Consider the following 23924-nt stretch of genomic DNA (forward strand, 5'->3'; position numbering starts at 1 on the left):
CGTCATACTCATCGTCATCTCTAACTCACAGATACTCGGTCAGTCTTCTGCATGGATAGGAGTCAATATCCACAATTGCAGTATATTTCAGTGGAGGCTGCTGAGGGCAGGACCACTCATAATCATTTCCTGCAATGGAGGTAATGGAATGCTATGAAACACATGTGTTTGATACCATTGCATTCACTCCATTCCAGCCATAAAACTCTGTTCCAGTCATTAATATGATCCGTCCTCCCCTCAGCAGCCTCCACTGGTATATATACAGTTGAAGTCGGAAGTTTACATACACCTTAGCCAAATACATTTAAACACAGTTTTTCACAATTCCTTACATTTAATCCTAGTAAAAATTCCCTGTCTTAGGTCAGTTAGGATCACCACTTTATTTTAAGAATGTGAAATGTCAGAATAATAGTAAAGAGTGATTTATTTCAGCTTTTATTTCTTTCATCACATTCCCACTGGGTCAGAAGTTTACATACACTCAATTAGTATTTGGTAGCATTGCCTTTAAATTGTTTAACTTGGGTCAAACGTTATGGGTAGGCTTCCACAAGCTTCCCACAATAAGTTGGGTGAATTTTGGCCCATTCCTCCTGACAGAGCTGGTGTAACTGAGTCAGGTTTGTAGTCCTCCTTGCTCGCACATGATTTTTCAGTTCTGCCCACACATTTTCTATAGGATTGAGGTCAGGGCTATGTGATGGCCACTCCAATACCTTGACTTTGTTGTCCTTAAGCCATTTTGCCACAACTTTGGAAGTATGCTTGTGGTCATTGTCCATTTGGAAGACCCATTTGCGACCAAGCATTAACTTCCTGACTGATGTCTTGAGATGTTGCTTCAATATATCTCCATAGTTTTCCTACCTCATGATGCCATCTATTTTGTGAAGTGCACCAGTCCCTCCGGCAGCAAAGCAACCCCACAACATGATGCTGTTCCCTGTGCTTCACGGTTGGGATGGTGTTCTTCGGCTAACAAACATCCCCCTTTTCCTCCAAACATAACGATGGTCATTATGGCCAAACAGTTCTATTTTTGTTTCATCAGACCAGAGGACATTTCTCCAAAAAGTATGATCTTTGTCCCCATGTGCAGTTGCAAACTGTAGTCTGGCTTTTTTTATGGTGGTTTTGGAGAAGTGGCTTCTTCCTTGCTGAGTGGCATTTCAGGTTATGTCGATATAGGACTCGTTTTACTGTGGATATAGATCCTTTTGTACCTGTTTCCTCCAGCATCTTCACAAGGTCCTTTGCTGTTGTTCTGGGATTGATTAGCATATTTCGCACCAAAGTATTTTCATCTCTAGGAGACAGAACGCGTCTCCTTCCTGAGAGGTATGACGGCTGCGTGGTCCCATGGTGTTTATACTTGTGTACTATTGTTTGTACAGATGAACGTGGTACATTCAGGCATTTGGAAATTGCTCCCAAGGATGAACCAGACTTGTGGAGGTCTACAATTTTTTTTTCAGGTCTTGGCTGATTTCTTTTGATTTTCCCATGATGTCAAGCAAAGAGGCACTGGGTTTGAAGGTAGGCCTTGAAATACATCCACAGGTACACCTCCAATTGACTCAAATTATGTTAATTAGCCTATCAGAAGCTTCTAAAGCCATTACATCATTTTCTGGAATTGTCCAAGCTGTTTAAAGGCACAGTCAACTTAGTGTATGTAAACTTCTGACCCAGTGGAATTGTGATAAAGTTAATTATAAGTGAAATAATCTGTCTGTAAACAATTGTTGGAAAAATTACTTGTGTCATGCACAAAGTAGATGTCCTAACCGACTTGCCAAAACTATAGTTTGTTAACAAGGAGGGGAGGGCCCTGGTTGAGTGGTGCCAGAAAAAGAACCTCTCCCTCAACATCAACAAAATGAAGGAGCTGATCGTGGACTTTAGAACAAAGCAGAGAGCGCACGCCCCAATCCACATTGACGGGACCGCAGTGGAGAAGGTGGAAAGCTTCAAGTTCCTCGGTTTACACATCACTTACGATCTGAAATGGTCCACCCACACAGACAGTGTGGTGAAGAAGGTGCAACAGCGTCTCTTCAACCTCAGGAGGCTGAAGAAATTTGTCTTGGCCACTAAGACCCTCACAAACTTTTACAGATGCACAATTGAGAGCATCCTGTCGGGCTGTATCACCGCCTGGTACGGCAACTGCACCGCCTGCAGGGCTCTCCAGAGGGTGGTGCGGTCTGCCCAACGCATCACCAGGGGTCACACAGCCTGCCCTCCAGGACACCTACAGCACCTGATGTCACAGGAAGGGCCAAAAACCATTAAGGACATCAATTACCCGAGCCACGGCCTGTTCACCCTGATATCATCCAGAAGGCGAGGTCAGTACAGGTGCATCAAAGCTGGGACCGAGAGGCCTTAGAGGCCCAATGTACATAGACATGGAATCATTAGTCACTTTAATAATGGAACACTAGTCACTCTAATAATGTTTACATACTGCATTACTCATTTCATATGTATATACTGTAATATATTCTACTGTATTTTAGTCAATGCCACTCCGACATTGCTCGTCCTAATATCTGTATTTATTAATTCCATTATTTTACTTTTAGATTTGTGTGTGTTGTTGTGAATTGTTAGATACTACTGCACTGTTGGAGCTAGAAACACAAGCATTTCGCTACACCCGCAATAACATCTGCTGTGTATGTGACCAATAAAATTTGATTGGATTTGAAAAACACTTTAAAATGACAAATAGTTACACATCATACATGTTCTGGTTGATATTGAATTGTTTATCAATGATACAACATAATGCAAGTCATATATATACTGCAACACTTTAAGTTTATGCATTGTTTAAAGTAAGCAAATTGGCTTGCCCCTGTAGTGACCCAGTAGAGTTGTAGTGTTTGGGGGATTTAGAGATAACCATCTATTATTCTGAATGCTAGAAAGTAAACAAAAGTATTGAATATATTGTATAGATCAGTAAAAACAAAGAAGGCTATTAAAATACTTTTTATGAATATAATAAGTATCCCTAATTTTACGTCATTGGTGTTACTGCCTTGAAAATCACTCACTACTAAGATATGCAAGGACCTTGTGCATTCCCTCCAGTGGCAAACTGTTATCCGGGAAGGGTCTATATAAAAATTATCAGCTAATGTCATAAAATTATTCCATTGATAATTTGGTGTGTCTGAATCCAAAGTGTCACTTGATGTTACACAAATTAAACGAAAGGAAAATACATTGTGAGCAAAATGATTAATCATATCACTTTAGTAAATACTTTCGAATGGGTTAATGACCTTAGATTTGAGCATCTGTGGCCTCCATTTTAGAAAGTTCTAATATACCTAAAATGTTTCATCAGTGTTATCATCAGTGGTGTTACCACTCCTACTGGTGGCACAATGTTATCATTATGGGAAAAGAAAAAGGCCAAACCCAGGTCAAACCATTTTGAATCATATTCGATAGTGTAACGACTGCCGTGAGAGAGAGTGGACCAAAACGCAGTGCAGTTAATGTTCATCATATTTAATTAAGAAAGAACACTATACAAACAACACAAGAAAAAACCGACAGCCAAACAGTCCTGTCAGGTGAAACACAATGACAGAAACAATTACCCACAAAACCCCAACGGAAAAACATGCACTTATGTGTGACTCCCAATCAACAACAACGAACTTCAGCTGTGCCTGATTGGGAGCCACACACGGCCCAAAACAAAGAAATACAAAAACATAGAAACAGAACATAGAACGCCCACCCAATGTAACACCCTGGCCTAACCAAAATAAAGAACAAACAAAAAACTTTCTATGGCCAGGGCGGTACAGATAGTTAAGTCTCTAGACAAATACAATATTTTGAAGGAGTAGGCTGTCATTTCCCTCAAGTCCATGACATATCATCCTACTAGCAATACTAAAGGAGAGGGTCTTTGGCAAGTGCACAACGAAAGATGACTAGGAACAGGCACAATCATAGTCGATGACGTGGTCAGATAAGAATAGTAGCAACCAAATAAGCTTCAGTTAGAAGTAGCCTTTGCTATGAGCACAGGGACCCAAAGTCCCATAAAACATGCTTCCCAGAGAAGTGAGGTGTGACAGCCTGTGAATTACAGGGGTGTGGGGGTAACACATCAGTGACGGTTTTAATTTGTTGAAACATTTAAATGAAATGTTGAGAGGTCATTATAAGGGTTTATTAGCCTCATAGACCAGACATAACATAGTAAATGTAAATCTGGGACACTCAAATTAGTATGATGTTACATTTGGTATGGTTACATAAGACAGATGGTTATTTAGGGTGGTTGGGGGTAGATGGTGGGCGTATAACACGAATGGCTAGCAACCAAATGGATGCAAGTTCGAATCTCATCACAGACAATTTTAGCTAATGAGAAACTTTTCAAATACTTATTACTTTTTAGGTACTTTGCAACTACTTAGCTTGTTAGCTAACCCTAACCCTAACCTTAACCCTAGTAGCTAACCCTTCCCCTAACCCTAACCTTAACCCTTTTAGCTAACCCTAACCCTAACCTTAACCCTAGTAGCTAACCCTTCCCCTAACCCTAACCTTAACCCTAGTAGCTAACCCTTCCCCTAACCCTAACCTTAACCCTTTAACTTAACCCCTAAACATAACCCTAACTCTAACCTCTAGCCTAGCTAACGTTAGCCAGCTAGCTAGAATTCGTAACATATGAAATGTTTTGCTAATTCGGAACATTTTGTAAATTTTTACATATGGCAAATTCATTACATATATTACGAAATGGGTGATGGACATCCACAAATGAATACATACCATATGAAATGTAACATAGCATACTAAATGGAGTGTCTCGAATTTACGTACATAATAATACAAAATGCTCTGAGACCAGGTTGGATTTATACATGTTTATTACACTTTAAAAAAAAAAAAATATTATGCAACTATTGGTATTGAGTAAAAGGTCCCCCCTACACACACATTGTTTTTATGGCATAGTGAGTTGTTGCACTCCTGTCATGTCATTCATCATGAAAATAAATGACGCAGTGGTCTGCATACAGCCATTATTTATGGTTAAAATAATATCAAAAGATTCATCTCAATTTGACCGACTGGCCTACCTTCACCTCTCTCTCTCTCTTCACCTTTCTCTCTCTCTCTCTCTCTCTCTCTCTCTCTCTCTCTCTCTCTCGCTCTCACTCTCTCTCTCTGTTCTGTCCATTATCTCACTGACAAGTCTCCATCCAGATAATAAGGACACGAAAGAAATGCCAGTTCCGTGTTATGGCAAGATCCCCATAGTACTGGAAAAGAATATCAGTACTGTAAAGCGAAATGACAGGGTATAGGGCAGGCTATAGAGGTCAAAGATGCCGGTCTGAAGGCATCTAACCTCGGTGATTGAGTTGCCAGCATGAGGCCTTCTTTATTAGGACCGTTTGAACAGGGGAGCAACGGTGTGGATGGAAGCTCGAGCTAATGAACTCAGACTGGAGCGCACAGACAAAGCGCTCCTGACTGAGTTTAAAGGTTCCCAACATTTGCCACTTTCAACTAACGTTCGGACAAATGTGAGAATCTATTGCTTTGTTCACCTGTTCAAATGGCGTCTCGCACTAGGAAATTAGAATTGGCGTCGCTCTCGTAAACTCTGATTGAAAGGTGTAAACAGGTGCCCGTTGACTAGATTGTGATATTAATACGCTAAATACAATGGTTATATTTTTCTTATGGTAACTATAGATTTCGAATGCCTAGCATATACACCTCGCACTCATATAATAATTGATTGAAATTACCTAATTATTATTATGAAATTGCCCAATAAATTACTTTTTATTTTGCTTTTTTTAATGGCAATTTCAATACATGACCGTGAAATCATTTGCGGGAGACTATTTAGGCTCATGACAATAATAGCCTAATAACAATAGCCTCATAATAAACCCAGATAAAACATTCATCATGTTTGGTTAATTGAACAGAATCAGCATGTTCTCATGTTTATGCGCACATATATTTCGAAGTAGGTTACACAGTGCCACTTAGCCTAACAAAGAAGTTGCAATGGAACTAACATTGCATTGTGTTAAAAAAAAAAGGTTTAAAATCTCTAATTGTAACAGAGAGTCTGTAACATAGAATATCGCCTATAGGCTACACAATGAACCACTAAGCAAACGCTGGTTTATTCAATATAGTCAATTTAAAATGAATTCCGTTTCAAGTTAGTTTTTTTTGTCTGTAAGGTATTTTACAACCTCATAAGTTACCTATTTGTGTCTAGGCTAATAGAGTACTAACGTTTTTTCTGTCAATGTTCCAAAACGCAAATAAAAATCACTTACATTTTCATCCCATGTTGAAACCTTTATAGGCCTTTGTATCACTGTAAGCGTGACATTGCCTATTTTTTTCTTCACTTTCTGTCCATATCAGAAGTTTATTGGTAGGCTACGCTTCGTTAATTCGATCTATTTGATTTTAGTTCATTTGACTACTGAGAATTAAAACAAATTATTACGGTGGCATATTTGACAATCCTTTATGGTGGAAATGATAAGAATTCCAGTGATTCCTTTGGAAAACGTAGCAACGGACTATAAACACTATATATACAAAAAAGTATGTGGACACCCCTTCAAATTAGTGGATTCGGCTATTTCAGCCACACCCGTTGCTAACAGGTGTATAAAATCGAGCACACAGCCATGCAATCTCCATAGAACAATATTTGCAGTAGAATGGCCTTACTGAAGAGCTTAATGACTTTCAATGTGGCACCTTCATAGGATGCCACCTTTCCAACAAGTCAGCTGGTCAAATTTCTGCCCTGCTAGAGCTTCCCCTGTCAACTGTAAGTGATGTTACTGTGAAGTGGAAACGTCAAGGAGCAACAACGGCTCAGCCAGGAAGTGGACTCTGGAGCAGTGGAAACTCATTCTCTGGAGTGAGGATTCACGCTTCACCATCTTGCAGTCTGACAGACAAATCTGGGTTTGGTGGATGCAATGAGAACGCTACCTGCCCGAATGCATAGTGCCAACTGTAAAGTTTGGTGGAGGAGGAATAATGGCCTGGGGCTGTTTTTCATGGTTCGGGCTAGGCCTCTTAGTTCCAGTGAAGGGCTATCTTAACTCTACACAATGACATTCTAGATGATTCTGTGCTCCCAACTTCGTGCCAACAGTTTGGGGAAGGCCCTTTCATGTTTCAGCATGACAATTCCCTTGCTCAAAAAGTGAGGTCCATACAGAAATGGTTTGTCGAGATTGGTGTGGAAGAACTTGACTTGCCTGCACAGAGACCTGACCTCAACCCCATCGAACCCTTTGGGATGAAATGGAATGCCGACTGCGAGCCAGGCCTAATCGCCCAACATCAGTGTCCGACCTCACTAATGCTCTTGTGGCTGAATGGAAGCAAGTCCCCGCAGTAATGTTCCAACATCTAGTGGAAAGCCTTCCCAGAAGAGTGGAGGCTGTTATAGCAGCAAAGGGCAACCAACTCCATATTAATGCCCATGATTTTGGAATTAGATGTTCGACAAGCAGGTGTCCACATACTTTTGGACATGTAGTGTATTTTGCAAAACCACCATGTAAATGTGTGGCAAGTAGTCCAAAGGTTAAGTAACAGAAAGGTTGTTGGTTCGAATCCCAGAGCCAGCAAAGTGGAAAGATCTGCTGTGTTTATTACAACCACATCTAGCCGTAACCTACTGACATAACCACGGCTCTATGAACCAATTTATATTTTGTTTAATATTAGAGTTTACTCTAGTGACCCCATTTTCAAAAAATGCGACCACTAGTTTGGGAAACGCTTATCTAGCATTTTGGGGGCGATGAAACAACAGTCTTTTTCATTTTCAATGAAGGGAAGCTTAGTGGGCAGGGGACCATTGGGTGATGCAAGTATGGGTGAGGAAGCATGAACAGGGTGGGACTAAAGTTGGTGAAATCTGAACTTCAGTTACATACTCTGCGACATCGTGTTGCTATTGACCAAGCAAAGATCATTATAGTTTTCAGCCCATACTGGATTGGCTGTTGATACCTAGCACTACCTAGCCTGCTTGCTAGAGCGAAGCTAATACGATGCTAGCGTGGCTATCTGTGTAGTGGATCACTGCTGTAACAGCAGGCGTGCCAGTCTTTCTCTGTTGTATTTTTAATATGTACAGTAGGTCTACCCATATGTGTCATAACCCTTTCTTGCAAACAATTTGGTATTAACATACATCAATGAGAGTTGATTTATCTTTCTTTTTTCTTCTTTTCTTTACATTTTGAGGCAAAATCTTCGACATTATTTCAGATAGAGATTATAGGAAACATGCATTCTCACTATTTTACTACTAATCATAGTCTTCCCTGTGGCTCAGTTGGTAGAGCATGGTGTTTGCAACGCCAGCATGGTGTGTGCAACGCCAGGGTTGTGGGTTTGATTCCCACGGGGGGCCAGTACCAAAAGAAAAAAAATGCATGAAATGTATGCATTCACTACTGTAAGTCGCTCTGGATAAGAGCGTCTGCTAAATGACTAAAATGTAAATGTATATGTTATATGTCCAATACAAGGCATGTTATTTTTACTATCCTGTCAACACAAGATCTTATCACTTGAAATTAGATAAATCTGAGCCATGTATTTTGATAATATATGTATCTGGTTTAAACTAGAGTTGGGGTTAATTCCGTTTCATTTCAGGAAATAAATTGACATTCATATTTAAGAATTGAAAATAGTTTTAAAACAAATGTATTGTTAATGAGTAATATAATCAATTTAGGAGATAACTTGGGCAAATACATGCTTCAGTGCAATCCGAAAATGCCAATACAATTCCGTGATAAATATATATTTTTTTCTCATTTGAAATAACTGTTCTTGTTGTTTTTATTTATTTATTGAATCTCAAATGAGGTAGGCTAAATGAAGTGTAATACATTTGGTAAAAGAGATAACCTCAATTCAGTCAATTCTTCTGTAACTGTTACACAACTGTTAAGCCACTACAACTGTCACTACTCATTTGCTTGCACTAATGACTATTTGATGTAGGAACTATTGTGAAACGCCTCCACTGTATGCAATTATTATCTGTGGAAAGTGGAGACGGAATAAAGATAATCACCATTCTAAAGACTATGCTTCCATCCTGTGGTGTGTTTGTGTATTTCACATCCACCTGCTTCACTGATGCTGGGAGCTGACAACATATAGGATTCTGCATCCCCCTGCTGTTTCTGAAGTTGCACTACACATATTTAGAGTTGAGACGTTCTCTCAATATTTATCTGTTGGGTGGGGAATTATAATGTGTCGATCTGTAAAGGTAGCCTATAATCTGCAATATTTACAGAATTTTCAATGGTAATGGTTCATTTGGTGAAAAAACGTACAATTGAAAGAGCATTGGCCAATTGTGACTGCTGAGGCCAAATGCAGTAATGTCAATCTACAGTTGAAATCGGAAGTTTACATACACTTAGGTTGGAGTCATTAAAACTCGTTTTTCAACCACTTCACAAATTTCTTGTTAACAAACTATAGTTTGGCAAGTCGGTTAGGACATCTACTTTGTGCATGACACAAGTCATTTTTCCAACAATTGTTTACAGACAGATTATTTCACTTATAATTCACTGTATCACAATTCCAGTGGGTCAGAAGTTTACATACACTAAATTGACTGTGCCTTTAAATAACTTGGAAAATTCAAGAAAATGATGTCATGATTTTTCCATGATGTCATGGCTCATGACATCATTTGAGTCAATTGGAGGTGTACCTGTGGGTGTATTTCAAGGCCTACCTTCAAACTCAGTGCCTCTTTGCTTGACATCATGGGAAAATCAAAAGAAAACAGCCAAGACCTCAAATTGTAGACCTCCACAAGTCTGGTTTATCCTTGGGAGCAATTTCCAAACGCCTGAAGGTACCACGTTCATCTGTACAAACAATAGTACGCAAGTATAAACTCCATGGGACCACGCAGTCGTCATACCGCTCAGGAAGGAGACGCGTTCTGCCTCCTAGAGATAAACGTACTTTGGTGCGAAAAATGCAAATCAATCCCAGAACAACATCAAAGGACCTTGTGAAGATGCTGGAGGAAACAGGTAAAAAAGTATCTATATCCACTGTAAAATGAGTCCTATATCGACACAACCTAAAAGGCCGCTCAGCAAGGAAGAAGCCAGTGCTCCAAAACCGCCATAAAAAAGCCAGACTACGGTTTGCAACTGCACATGGGGACAAAGATCGTACTTTTTGGATAAATGTCCTCTGGTCTGATGAAACAAAAATAGAACTGTTTGGCCATAATGACCATCGTTATGTTTGGAGGAAAAAGGGGGATGCTTGCAAGCCGAAGAACACCATTCCAACCGTGAAGCATGGGGGTGGCAGCATCATGTTGTGGGGGTGCTTTGCTGCAGGAGGGACTGGTGCACTTCACAACATAGATGGCATCATGAGGGAGGAAAATTATGTGGATATATTGAAGCAACATCTCAAGACTTGGTCGCAAATGGGTCTTCCAAATGGACAATGACCCCAAGCATACTTCCAAAGTTGTGGCAAAATGGCTTAAGGACAACAAAGTCAAGGTATTGGAGTGGCCATCACAAAGCCCTGACCTCAATCCTATAGACAATTTGTGGGCAGAACTGAAAGAACGTGTGCGAGCAAGGAGGCCTACAAACCTGACTCAGTTACACCAGCTCTGTCAGGAGGAATGGGCCAAAATTCACCCAAATTATTGTGGGAAGCTTGTGGAAGGCTACCCGAAACGTTCGACCCAAGTTAAACAATTTAAAGGCAATGCTACCAAATACTAATTTGAGTGTATGTAAACTTCTGACCCACTGGGAATGTGATAAAAGAAATACACACTGTTGTTGCCAGTGAGTTACTTACAGTATTATCACAATACCTCCAGTCTACATCCTACAATATAATTTGTACTGTATTACAATATTCTGTCATGCCATCTATGTAGTTAGTAGTACTATAGAAAAATTATGTTGAACACTGTACTTTTTTACATCCCCATTATTGTTGCTCTCATTTCCTCTGTCTGTCTGCCTCATGTCTGCCTGTCACACACACACACACACACACACACACACACACACACACACACACACACACACACACACACACACACACACACACACACACACACATCCCTATGTGCGGGTAATGTGGAAGTGGGCTGTGGGTGGGCGCTTTTGTTGGTTTTGTTGCCATGGTGACGGTGTGTTGCCAGGCAGCAGGCGGGATGCGATGGCCCTTGGGAGCAGCGGGTCACCGCACACTAAGGGTTCCCCACCCACACATACACACACACACACACTTCAGAGGAAAAATGGATAGAGGAAGTGAGGCACCCAGGAAAGCACCCAGGAATGGTTCAAGAATAAACACCAGATCTGAATTCCGTCATAAACCTATGGAGTGACCTATGGAAACCTGGAAACAGCAGTTGATGGAAGGCACCACTCAAACATTGAAGATTTGGAGCAGTTTGCAGCTGAAGAGTGGGATAAATTACCCGTAAAAGGTGCAGCCAGCTCATTGATGGCTACAAGAATATTTTTTTTTGCAGTTATCTTCACCAAAGGCTGTTTAACAAAGTATTAGCGCCTGGGTGCCAATCATTTTGTCATTGTAAACTTACGTTTTCCAAAACAAAATTGGTTCTGCAATGTTGACAATATAAAAGCAACGTGTGGAGACCAAAGTTTTTTTCAATTTAAACTTATTTTATAAGAAATAATGAAAAGTGCCAAGGTGCAATATTTGGCTGCCACTGTATGGTTGATACATACTGATGGTGACTTGATGTGACATTTAAAGGCAAAGAGGCAGTCGAAGCGTTATAACAAATGTAGATATTTTTCCCCACGCTTTTTCACAGATCAAATTAAATCACAGATTATGTCTGTTTATAGTATGAAATGATGTTCCCAGTCATAAACCCAGGAAATATTACAGGAAATGTGAAACAAGTAATCCGTTCAACATGTTACATAATGTTTCTAAAAAAGCATTTAAGGAGGGCAATCCACCACCACACGCTGCTTTATCTGGGAATTTAGTTATTATTCCTTGAAACCCCATTATGCTAAAACAAGATAAGATTGGAATATCATCACTATTAAATCCATTGATTCATCAATTCAGTTATTAAGGTGAATCTTCAGGTCACACAATACAGCCATGATATAGGTTTCCTGTAATAAGTGTACCAAATACTAATATCTGTTTCCATGTTTATTCTGAATGTGTAAAGGCCTCTGTCCAATCTGACAGAGGGGTTAGATGTTGGCAGATGGGGACCCATCTGTTTGCAGTGTATTTCCCCTGTAACCTACATAAGCTTCTTACATAAAACACACAGTAATCTTCTCCCCCACCACCGGACTCACTCTCTCTCTCTCTCTCTCCCTCTCTCTCACACACACACAAACTCGCACACGCAATCTCACTTTATCTCTCTCTTTCCTCTTTCCTCTCCCTCCATATTCAATTAGTTAGGTTCCATTATACACTGAGTGTACACAACATTAGGAACACCTAATGTTTCCATTAATACTGTCCAGGTGAATCCAGGTGAAAGCTATGATCTCTCATTGATATCACTTGTTAAATCCAATCAGTGTATATGAAGACGGGTTAAAGAATGATTTGTAAGCCTTGAGACAATTGAGACATGGATTGTTTGTGTGTGTCATTCAGAGGGTGACTGGGCAAGACAACATATTTAAGTGTCTTTGAATGGTGAATGGTGTATGTCAATAACTGCAAATGCTGCTGGGTTTTTCACATTCAACAGTTTCCCACACTCAACAGTTTCCTGTGGGTATCAAGAATGGTCCACCACCCAAAGGACATCCAGTCAACTTGACACAACTGTGGGAAGCATTGGAGTCAACATGGGCCAGCATCCCTGCGGAATGCTTTCGACATGTTGTAGAGTCCATGCCCTGATGAATTGAGGCTGTTCTGAGGGCAAAAGGGGTGCAATTCAGTATTAGGAAGGTGTTCCTAATGTTTTGTACACTGTGTATTTTCATGACAGGTTTTACTAGGTTATTGTCACAGGACGATCCACAAAAGGCCATGGTCATAAACCAAGAGTTTACGCACAATAAACTGTGAGTGGATCTATGCCTGCAAATGGTTTAAAGATGGCAATTTGTCTTTCCAAGATCATTCATCCTGACAGAAGTTGATTTACAAATGCTTCATAAAACCTCATCAAAATACATGCCCTGTCATGTGTTCTTAAAAACCTTGTGGTCTATAAGTTACAGACCCAGCGTACCCCGTTTCACTCTGAATTCAATACTTTTCCGTCATACAATTTTATTTTCTTTCTACTGAATCATCTATGACCTTCCTCAACTGTAGTCTGATTTAGAAGAATAGAAATTCTTGTGGCATCTTTAAATCAGACAATCAAGGTGCTTCTGCCCTTGACATCAATGGAAGTGTCGCAGACGGGGATCTGTGAAACTCACTCTTCAGTCTGAAATGTCGCCCCATGCACAGACTTCTTCAGACAGGTAGAGACGCTTCAGGAGGGTGGTCACTAGAGTTGGGTGGTATCCAGATTTTCACACCATCATATTTACCATATGGGGGTATACACACAAGGGGCGCTACAAACCATTAATGTTACCCTACAAGGTGTCAGAAGCATTCCATAGGGATGCTGGCCCATGTTGACTCTAATGCTTCCTACAATTGTGCCATTCCTTGATACACACGGGAAACTGTTGAGCGTGAAAAAGCCAGCAGCGTTGCAGTTCTTTACACAAAACCGGTGTGCCTGGCACCTACTATCATACCCAGTTCAAAGGCACTTCAAACTTTTGTTTTGCCTTTTGTCACTCTCTGAATAGCACACATACCCAATCAATGTCAATATTGTCTCAAGGATAAAGAATCCTTCTTTAACCTGTCTCCTCCCCATCATCTACACTGATTGAAGTGGATATAACAAGTGACATCAATAAGGGATCATAGCTTTCAACTGGATTCACCTGGTCAGTCTATGTCATGGAAAGAGCCTGGCTGCTGGCTTTAGTCTGGCGAAAATCATAGCAAGCTAGCTAGCCTTTTTAGCTCCCCACATCGCCATGAGAAATAACCATTCTGATATCAGCTAAAAGTAGAACGTCATCTTTCGTCACAGAGAAGAAAAAAAAGCCCATGCCTAGCTAGTTGGCAACAGCAGGTTCTACCATTTCACAATAGCCCGGGATCACTCCTTATTACTTCTAAAACAAAACACCTTTTTGGGCAGATTCTTGTTGTTTGGTTTACTGTTTGAACAGTCGCTGAGATTATATTTGGTTGGTTATTAATGCAAAATAGGCTACTTTGAGGAATAGCCTATATAGCAAATAGATCAGATCAAGGAACCAAGCGATAACACCGCTGCGGAAGGAATATGGCGCGTCTTAATTTTCAGGCAGCACAGCAGTCCTTTGAATGCTGGAGTTTATTACAAGGAGCCGCCCCTTTTGTGACTAAAAACGACATCGCAACTCTGCGCTATGCTCCGTACCTTCGCTCTCTGCAGTGTGTGAGTTTACCTTTAAAGCAACCAACTGTAGACAAAAATCCAAGTTGTGAAGTCGGGAGAGGTGCATCGGCAACAGCCGAAAGTCAGACACCGATGTGGTTTTCCAACAGAAAGGCTCAGTGCAACATGGCAGTGTTGCCATTGTTATTAATAAAAGTTATTTGTAATGCCGAAATAAACATATATTCAACCCCCATACCTACACTCACAAACTTTAAATATACTTTGTGTGTACATTGTACAATCAATTGGTGGGAGAGAGACTCAAATATCACATTCAATTGTACATATCCACTGTATACATGAATTGCGGCAAAGTTGGTTCCTGTTTCAGGCGTTTAAAAAAAAAAATCCTGTTTCAGGCATGTCTTCGGTCACGTTCACGTGGGTGAAACAAAAACACCCTGATGATGAGTTACAATAGAGCCTCACACAATGCAGGTGATGGTTGCAGGATTAAGATGGTGAAGAGCAACTGCAGAAATTTGCAGTTGACTGCAGTCAAAACTTCATGACCTTCCATCCCATGATTTTTGTAAATGTCATTGTAGGCGCATATCGAAAAATATTTATCCCCATAATGCAACACACTTTGAAAGGCGGTGAACGTCTTGGAAATAGGGATCCGCTTGAACGCAATTGAAAAGCAATTGGTTTATTAACACAATTAGAACGCAAATCCTGCTGCCTAAAGAATAGGCCTATACTGTTGAAATTGCTCCCTCTCCTGATCATGGAGGAGACTGCACAGATTTGTATTTATTTTACAGTTCACATATCCACTTTATTTGGCGTAAACTCTAAAACTAGGGGAGAATCTCAATCTGATACTCCTTGCGTCCTCTCTCCTCGCCTCCTTCTCAACACCCATTGGAGGAGAAAGTCAGACAGGCGGGACCTCTGGCTTTCTTATCCAATGGGTTTTGAGAAGGACCCGAAGAGTATGCAATTGAGATTCTCCCAATAATCTGAAGATATGTGGTCTGCAGATAGGACGTTAGTATAATTGTAAAACAGCTAGTGGGTCTTCTCCAGGAAAACAGGGTGGTAAGGCCATTCGACCGTAGGCCACACAGTGACATTTGCAAAAGGTAAATACCAAAGCGGAGGGATACAAACACCCTTGAAGAACATGGCCGTCATCTCGTCTCTTTCATGCCCTGCCCATGTACAGTAACTTCTACTGTGATTGGCCTTGACGTTCTAGTATTAGCTTCTTATTGGCTTTTTACAAGTCACTAATGACGTTGAAGCTATAGTATTAGCTTCCTATTGGCTTCTTACAAGTCACTCATGCACTGGTGTCAATGACGTAAATTGTGCACTAGGTACACTGTATCGTTTGGCTGAACTGAATAGTTACATTTTACGTTAAACGGAAAAGGGTAGAGTGGATTTCTCTAAAGAGACATCGATCATGGTTATAGCGCTTTGTCTTTTGATTACATCTCTATTTTAAGCCGTTCCTGTATCTTTTCACACCATTGTCGATGTGATATTTCAGGGTAAGTGGAATGATACATTTGCTTTCTGCGTATTTTTCCTTGTAAGAACACGAATGTTTGTTTTAATCAAACAATTGTTGTCAGACGGATAGCTTATAATAGGCTAATTCGTATTGACAACATGATTCACCTCAATTGTATTTTGATTATAATTTTGTCGGCCCAGTAGTCGCATTCATAGCTGGCTAGATGGTTGGGTTGTATTTGTCGGAAGAGTTGAGGTTTGCAAGCAAGGTAGGCTAATGGCTGTCGGTCGGATTCGTCAGAGATCGTGAAATGGCCTAAAGAACTCCTTCGCTAGACGACAGATGAACCCTCCACGATGGTGTGAACAGTGAAAGCTCTCGGTTTAGAACGGAAGAGGTGCGTGCACGTTGACAACAGGGCCACAACCAAAATAAGAGCTAGAGCGAGCTGTCACAGCGGATACATTTTCTGCCTGTCAATTGCTGCGTTAATAACAACTGGGAACTCTGGAAAAATACGAGGTCAAATCATGACGTTAGTGATATTCCGGTAGTTAAGTCGGAGTTCTAGAAAGAGGACAGAGTTGGATGACCATTCAAATGTATTTATTCCAGTCGGGAGCTCGTTTTTCCCCGAGTTCCCAGTTGTTTTCAACGCTCAAAAGTCGGAGATTTCCGAGTTCCGAACTCCCCGTTGTTTTCAAAACAACTGGGAACACTTGCCGCGTTCAAACAACTGGGAACTAGGAAATCTCCGACTTCAGTGCGTTCAAGACGACTGGGAACTCGGGGGGAAAAAACGAGCTCCGACTGGAAAAATCGTTTAAACGGTCATCCAAGTCGGTAACTCTGTCATTTTTATATAACTTTGTTTGCCAATTCTTTTTCTAAGAAAATAATAGGTTACACTTCAGGCTACAAACAGTAGGCCATATGTTTCCCCAGGATTAACAGCAATACTTTAATTTTCAATGTAGCTGTCAGTGACGAAGTACTCCGGTAGGCTAGCTATCAATAACAAAACATAATGTCAGAGCATGCTGATAAATTAAGTTTGACAGGTTTCTTTGCATTTTACAATCACTATACCTCTTCAAATGTCATTATTGCACTTTGATTAACTTTGAATGTTATTCTTAAAACAAGCAACACATCACTCATTTGTGATACTGGGGTTTGGAGATGATATATAATCCATGTGCACTCTGTACTGCACACAGGGGCCTACGATACAGCATTACTTTAATACATTCTATGATTACATTTTGAAGGAAAAGTTGTTGTATGAAGCCTCTTATGCAGAGATGGTCTTTTGAAAGTATTTGGAAGGCCTTGAGCACCATTCAAATATAACAGATGTTACCTCACATGGGGGACATTTGCTCAGATCTCTGTGAGCAGTGCCATAGTACAGAGGGTAGGGATTCCCTAGCTGTTAATCCACCTAAATACTATACTTTAGTTTATGCGTAACCTCTTGACCCATCAGCAGACAATATTAGATTCCGGGCCTTGATTTTAGATTCATAGTGGAACATTCATCATTTCAATATCACGTGACCTGAAAGTTGGCAGCCATGTTGTGTGGATGGTCAAATCAAATTTTTTGAGACATGCGCCAAATACAACGGGTGTAGACTTGACCATGAAATGCTTACTTACAAACCCATTCCCAACAATGCAGAGTTAAAAAGTAAGGAATGTGCTAAATAAAAAAGGAAATAGTAACACAATAAAATAACAAGGTTATATAGGAGTACCGGTACAGAGTCAATGTGCAGGGATACGAGGTAATTGTGTGTGTGTGTAGAGTTCAGTGAGTGTGCCTAGAGCCAGTGCAAGAGAGTCAGTGGAGAAAAAAAACTAAAAAACAATACAAGGGTGTCAATGCAAATAGTCCTGGTAGCCGCTTGATTAACTGTTCAGCAGTCTTATGGCCAGGGGGTAGAAGCTGTTCAGGAGCCTTTTGGTCCCAGACATGGCACTCCGGTACCACTTGCCATGTGGTAGCAGAGAGAACAGTCTATGACTGGGGTGGCTGGAGTCTTACACTGACACTGCCTGGTATGTACAGTTGAAGTCGGAAGTTTACATACACTTAGGTTGGAGTCATTAAAACTCGTTTTTCAACCACTCCACAAATTTCTTGTTAACAAACTATAGTTTTGGCAAGTTGGTTAGGACATCTACTTTGTGCATGACACAAGTCATTTTTCCAACAATTGTTTACAGACAGATTATTTCACTTATAATTCACTGTATCACGATTCCAGTGGGTCAGAAGTTTACATACACTAAGTTGACTGTGCCTTTAAACAGCTTGGAAAATTCCAGAACATGTCATGGCTTTATAAGCTTCTGATAGGCTAATTGACATCATTTGAGTCAATTGGAGGTGTACCTGTGGATGTATTTTAAGGCCTACCTTTCAACTCAGGGCCTCTTTGCTTGACATCATGGGAAAATCAAAAGAAATCAGCCAAGACCTCAGAAAAAATGTGTAGACCTCCACAAGTCTGGTTCATCCTTGGGAGCAATTTCCAAATGCCTGAAAGTACCACATTCATCTGTACAAACAATAGTACGCAAGTATAAATACCATGGGACCACGTAGCCGTCATACCTCTCAGGAAGGAGACGTGTTCTGTCTCCTAGAGATTAACGTACTTTGGTGCGAAAAGTGCAAATCAATGCCAGCACAACAGCAAAGGACCTTGTGAAGATGCTGGAGGAAACAGGTACAAAAGTATCTTTATCCACAGTAAAACGAGTCCTATATCGAAATAACCTGAAAGGCCGCTCAGTCAAGGAAGAAGCCACTGCTCCAAACCCGCCATTAAAAAAGCCAGACTACGTGTTGCAACTGCACATGGGACAAAGATTGTACTTTTTGGAGAAATGTCCTCTGGTCTGATGAAACAAAAATAGAACTGTTTGGCCATAATAACCATCGTTATGTTAGGAGGAAAAAGGGGGATGCTTGTAAGCCGAAGTACACCATTCCAACCGTGAAGGACGGGGGTGGCAGCATCATGTTGTGGGGGTGCTTTGCTGCAGGAGAGACTGGTGCACTTCACAAAATAGATGGCATCATGAGGGAGAAAAATGATGTGGATATATTTAAGCAACATCTGAAGACTTGGTCGCAAATGGGTCTTCCAAATGGACAATGACCCCAAGCATACATCCAAAGTTGTGGCAAAATGGCTTAACTTCTTTGGGAACGGGGGCAGTATTGAGTAGCTTGGATGAATAAGGTGCCCAGAGTAAACTGCCTGCTGCTCAGGCCCAGAAGCTAGAATTTGCATATAATTAGTAGATTTGGATAGAAAACACTCTAAAGTTTCCAAAACTGTTAAAATAATTTCTGAGTATAACAGAACTCATATGGCAGGCAAAAACCTGAAAAATCCAACCAGGAAGTGGGAAATCTGACGTTTGTAGTTTCTTTTAAGTGATTGCCTATCCAATATACTGTGTCTATGGGGTTAGCTTGCACTTCCTAAGGCTTCCACTAGATGTCAAGTCTTTAGAATGTTGTTTCAGGCTTCTACTGTGAAAGGGGAGCGAATAAGAGCTGTTTCAACCAGGGGTCTGGTTGAAAGCCTTTAGTTGTTGATCGCGCGTGGCCGTGAGCTCCGTTCCCTTTCCTTTCAAAAGACAAAGGAATTGTCCGGTTGGAATATTGTTGAAGATTTATGATAAACATCCTAAAGATTGATTATATACATTGTTTGACATGTTTCTACGAACTCTATAATGGAACTTATTTGACTTTTCGTCTGGACTTTGTGAGCGTGCCTTGTGCATTTGGATTACTGGACTAAACACGCAAACAAAAAGGAGGTATTTGGACATAAAGAGGAACTTTATCGAACAAAACGAACATTTATTGTCTAACATGGAGACCTGGGAGTGCCATCAGATGAAGATCATCAAAGGTAAGTGATTAATTTTAACGCTATTTCTGACTTTTGTGACACCTCTCCATGGTTGGAAAATGGCTGTATGGTTTTCTGTGGCTAGGCGCTGACCTAACATAATCGCATGGTGTGCTTTTGCCGTAAAGCCTTTTTGAAATCTGACACAGCGGTTGCATTAAGGAGAAGTTTATCTTTAATCGTATGTTAAACACTTGTGTCTTTCATCAATGTTTATGATGAGTATTTCTGTAATTTGATGTGGCTCTCTGCACTTTCACCGCATGTTTGTTTGAGACAAGGCATTTCTGAACATAACGTGCCAATTTCAAATGAGGTTTTTGGATATAAAGATGTTTTTTTTTTTTTTCACCTTTAACCAGGTAGGCAAGTTGAGAACAAGTTCTCATTTACAATTGCGACCTGGCCAAGATAAAGCAAAGCAGTTTGACACATACAACAACAGAGTTACACATGGAGTAAAACAAACATACAGTAGAAAAATAAGTCTCTATACAATGTGAGCAAATGAGGTGAGATAAGGGGGGGGTAAAGGCAAAAAAAGGCCATGGTGGCGAAGTACATACAATATAGCAAGTAAAACACTGGAATGGTAGATTTGCAGTGGAAGACAGTAGAAATAGAAATAATGGGGTGCGAAGGAGCTAAATAAATAAATAAACAAATAAATAAATAAATACAGTAGGGCAAGAGGTAGTTGTTTGGGCTAAATTATAGATGGGCTATGTGCAGTAATCTGTGAGCTGCTCTGACAGCTCAGTTTCAGAGATTTTTGTAGTTCGTTTCAGTCATTTGCAGCAGAGAACTGGAAGGAGAGGCGGCCGAAGGAGGAATTGGCTATGGGGGTGACCAGTGAGATATACCTGCTGGAGCGCGTGCTACAGGTGGGTGCTGCTATGGTGACCAGCGAGCTGAGATAAGGGGGGACCAAGAATTGAACCCTGTGGCACCCCCATAGAGACTGCCAGAGGTCCGGACAACAGGCCCTCCGATTTGACACACTGAACTCTATCTGAGAAGTAGTTGAACCAGGCGAGGCAATCATTTGAGGAACCAAGACTATTGAGTCTGCTGATGAGGATGTGGTGATTGACAGAGTCGAAAGCCTTGGCCAGGTCAATGAATACAGCTGCACAGTATTGTTTCTTATCAATGGCGGTTAAGATGTCATTTAGGACTTTGAGCGTGGCTGAGGTGCACCCATGACCAGCTCTGAAACCGGATTGCATAGCGGAGAAGGTGCGGTGGGATTCAAAATGGTCGGTAATCTGTTTGTTGATTTGGCTTTCGAAAATGAACTTTATCAAACAAAACACACATTTTATTGTCCTGGGAGTGCCATCTGGTGAAGATCATCAAAGGTTAGTGATTCATTTTAATGCTATCTTTTGTGACACCTCTCCTTCTTTGGAAACTGGCTGTATGGTTTTCTGTGGCTAGGCGCTGACCTAACGTAATCCCATGGTGTGCTTTTGCCGTAAAGCCCTTTTGAAATCCGACACTGTGGCTGGATTAACAAGAAGTTTATCTTTAAAATGGTGTATAATACTTGTATGTTTGAGGAATTTTAATTATGAGATTTCTGTTGTTTGAATTTGGCGCCCTGCAGTTTCACTGGCTGTTGGCGAGGTGGGACGCTAGCATCCCACATATCCCAGAGAGGTTAAGGACAACAAAGTCAAGGTATTGGAGTGGCCATCACATAGCCCTGACCTCAATCATATAGAAAATGTGTGAGCAGAACTGAGAAAACGTGTGCGAGCAAGGAGGCCTACAAACCTGACTCAGTTACACCACCTCTGTCAGGAGGAATGGGCCAAAATTCACCCAACTTATTGTGGGAAGCTTGTGGAAGGCTACCCGAAACGTTTGACCCAAGTTAAACAATTTAAAGGCAATGCTACCAAATACTAATTGAGTGTATGTAAACTTCTGACCCACTGGGAATGTGATGAAATAAAAGCTGAAAAATCATTCTCTTTACTATTATTCTGACATTTCACATTCTTAAAATAAAGTGGTGATACTAACTGACCTAAGAAAGGGAATTTTTACTAGGATTAAATGTCAGGAATTGTGAAAAACTGAGTTTACATTTATTTGGCTAAGGTGTATGTGAACGTCTGACTTCAACTGTATGTATAGAAGGCATTCAGCTCGTCTGGTAGGTTCTCATCAAACTAGCTGCCCTGTCTCTGAGGAGCATTCCTCGGAGAAGAGGTCTACCTCAGAATATAAGGAATTTAATTGAATAGTTTCTGTCATTCAGTTAAGCCTGTACTCGATTGAACTGTATTGTTTGATGGTTCGTCAGAGATCGTAGGGCGATTCCCTATAAGCATCTGGATTATTGTCCCGCTCCTTGAAAGCGGCAGCTCTACCCTTTAGCTCAGTGTGGATGTTGCCTGAAATCCATAGCTTCTGGTTGGGATATGGTATGGTCACTGTGGGGACGATGTCGTCGATGCATTTATTAATGAAGTCGGTGACCGATGTGGTAAACAAATCCATGCCATCTGATGAATCCCGGAATATATTCCATTCTGTTAGCCAAACAATCCTGTAGCTTTGACCACTTCCGTATTGATGACGTAACTGGTACTTTTTGAGTTTTTGCGTGTTAGCAGGAATCGGGAAGATGGCGTTATGGTCAAATTAGCCAAATGGAGGGGGAGCTTTTATATGAGTCTGTGTGGATTTTTTTGGTTGTTGCCTGTAGTTGCACAGGTGACCTGCTGGTAGAAATGTAGGTAATACGGATTTCAGTTCACCGGCCACGAGAAGCGCAGCCTCTGGATGTGCATTTTCTTGTTTGCTTATGGCCCCATACAGCTTGTTGAGTGCGGTCTTTGTGTCAGCATAGGTTTGTGATGGTAAATGGACAGCTACGAAAAAAGTAACTCTATTTTTAAATAGTATGGTCTACAGCTTATTATGAGATATTCTAACTCAAGTGAGCAGAATCTCGAGACATCCTTAATATTAGAGATCGCGCACCAGCTGTTAATGCACCCCCCTTGAGTTTACCCAACGCTGCCATTCTGTGCTGCCGATGTATAGAGAAAACGGATGGATTGGTATTTTCCATGTCCTTGTTCAGTCACGTCTTGGAAAAACAGGATACAGTTCTTCAGATCACATCGATAGGATAGTCTCGACTGGAGTTGGTCCAGTTTATTGTACAGTGATTGCACGTTCGCCAATAGAACGGAGGGTATAGGCGGTTTATCCACTCGCCGACGTAGTCTCGTCAGGTATCCCGAAAACACTGGCCTCTTTAACGCCACAAATTCCTTTTTCGAGTGTCAGGGTTTTGGTTCTGGTCCGGGATGAGCAGAATGTCCTTAACCGCAAACTCGTTGAAATAGAGGTTAGCGATCGCTGCTCTGATGTTCAGAAGCTCTCTTTGGTCATGTGAAACGATGGCGGAAACATTATGTACAAAAAAAGTTACCAATTCAAAGGAACAAACAAAATGGCACAGTTGGTCAGGTGCCCATAAAACAGCTGCTATTCCCCCCAGGCTAAGAACCGGATCCCAAGGGATCTTAGTCTGATCCCAATGCTGCTGCTGGGGTAGAAGTATGCCAAACACAGCCTTGTGCTTTGGGGCCAGTCTGAAGGATACTTGGATCATGCAGGTTCCCATCTCTCTGGGTCATTTAATACATTCTTGAAAATATACTTGTCTAACCCAACATAGGTAATGTGCTACAATGTAATGAAATCTCATCATGGTTATTGTAAACCACACTTACTTTTGGAGCTCACTGTATTTCATACTGTACTGGGACAGTGACAATTAGTTGTTTTGGCTCTGTAATACAGCACTTTGGATTTGAAATTATACAATGACTGAGGTTAAAGTGCAGACTGTCAGCTTTAATCTGAGGGT

The 23924-nt window shown here is 40.9% G+C and overlaps 1 protein-coding gene across 8 annotated transcripts in view; it reads left to right on the forward strand.

Moving 5' to 3' along the window:
* Positions 1-15925: 15925 nt before the first annotated feature.
* Positions 15926-23924, forward strand: part of LOC106588308 (myocyte-specific enhancer factor 2D homolog) — a 31439-nt gene continuing 23440 nt past the window's right edge. For 5 of the 8 annotated variants that reach the window (XM_014177142.3, XM_014177145.3, XM_014177146.3 and 2 more), the window contains exon 1: positions 15927-16122. The gene's annotated coding sequence lies outside the window, so the exon portion shown is untranslated. Of the gene's footprint in view, positions 16123-23924 lie in introns of all 8 variants that reach the window. The other 3 variants (XM_014177144.3, XM_014177149.3, XM_045709578.2) reach the window with 2 other exon arrangements.

This window comes from Salmo salar, chromosome 27 (assembly GCF_965601325.2).
Source record: "Salmo salar chromosome 27, fSalSal1, whole genome shotgun sequence".
In the NCBI taxonomy this organism is placed as follows: Eukaryota; Metazoa; Chordata; class Actinopteri; order Salmoniformes; family Salmonidae; genus Salmo; species Salmo salar.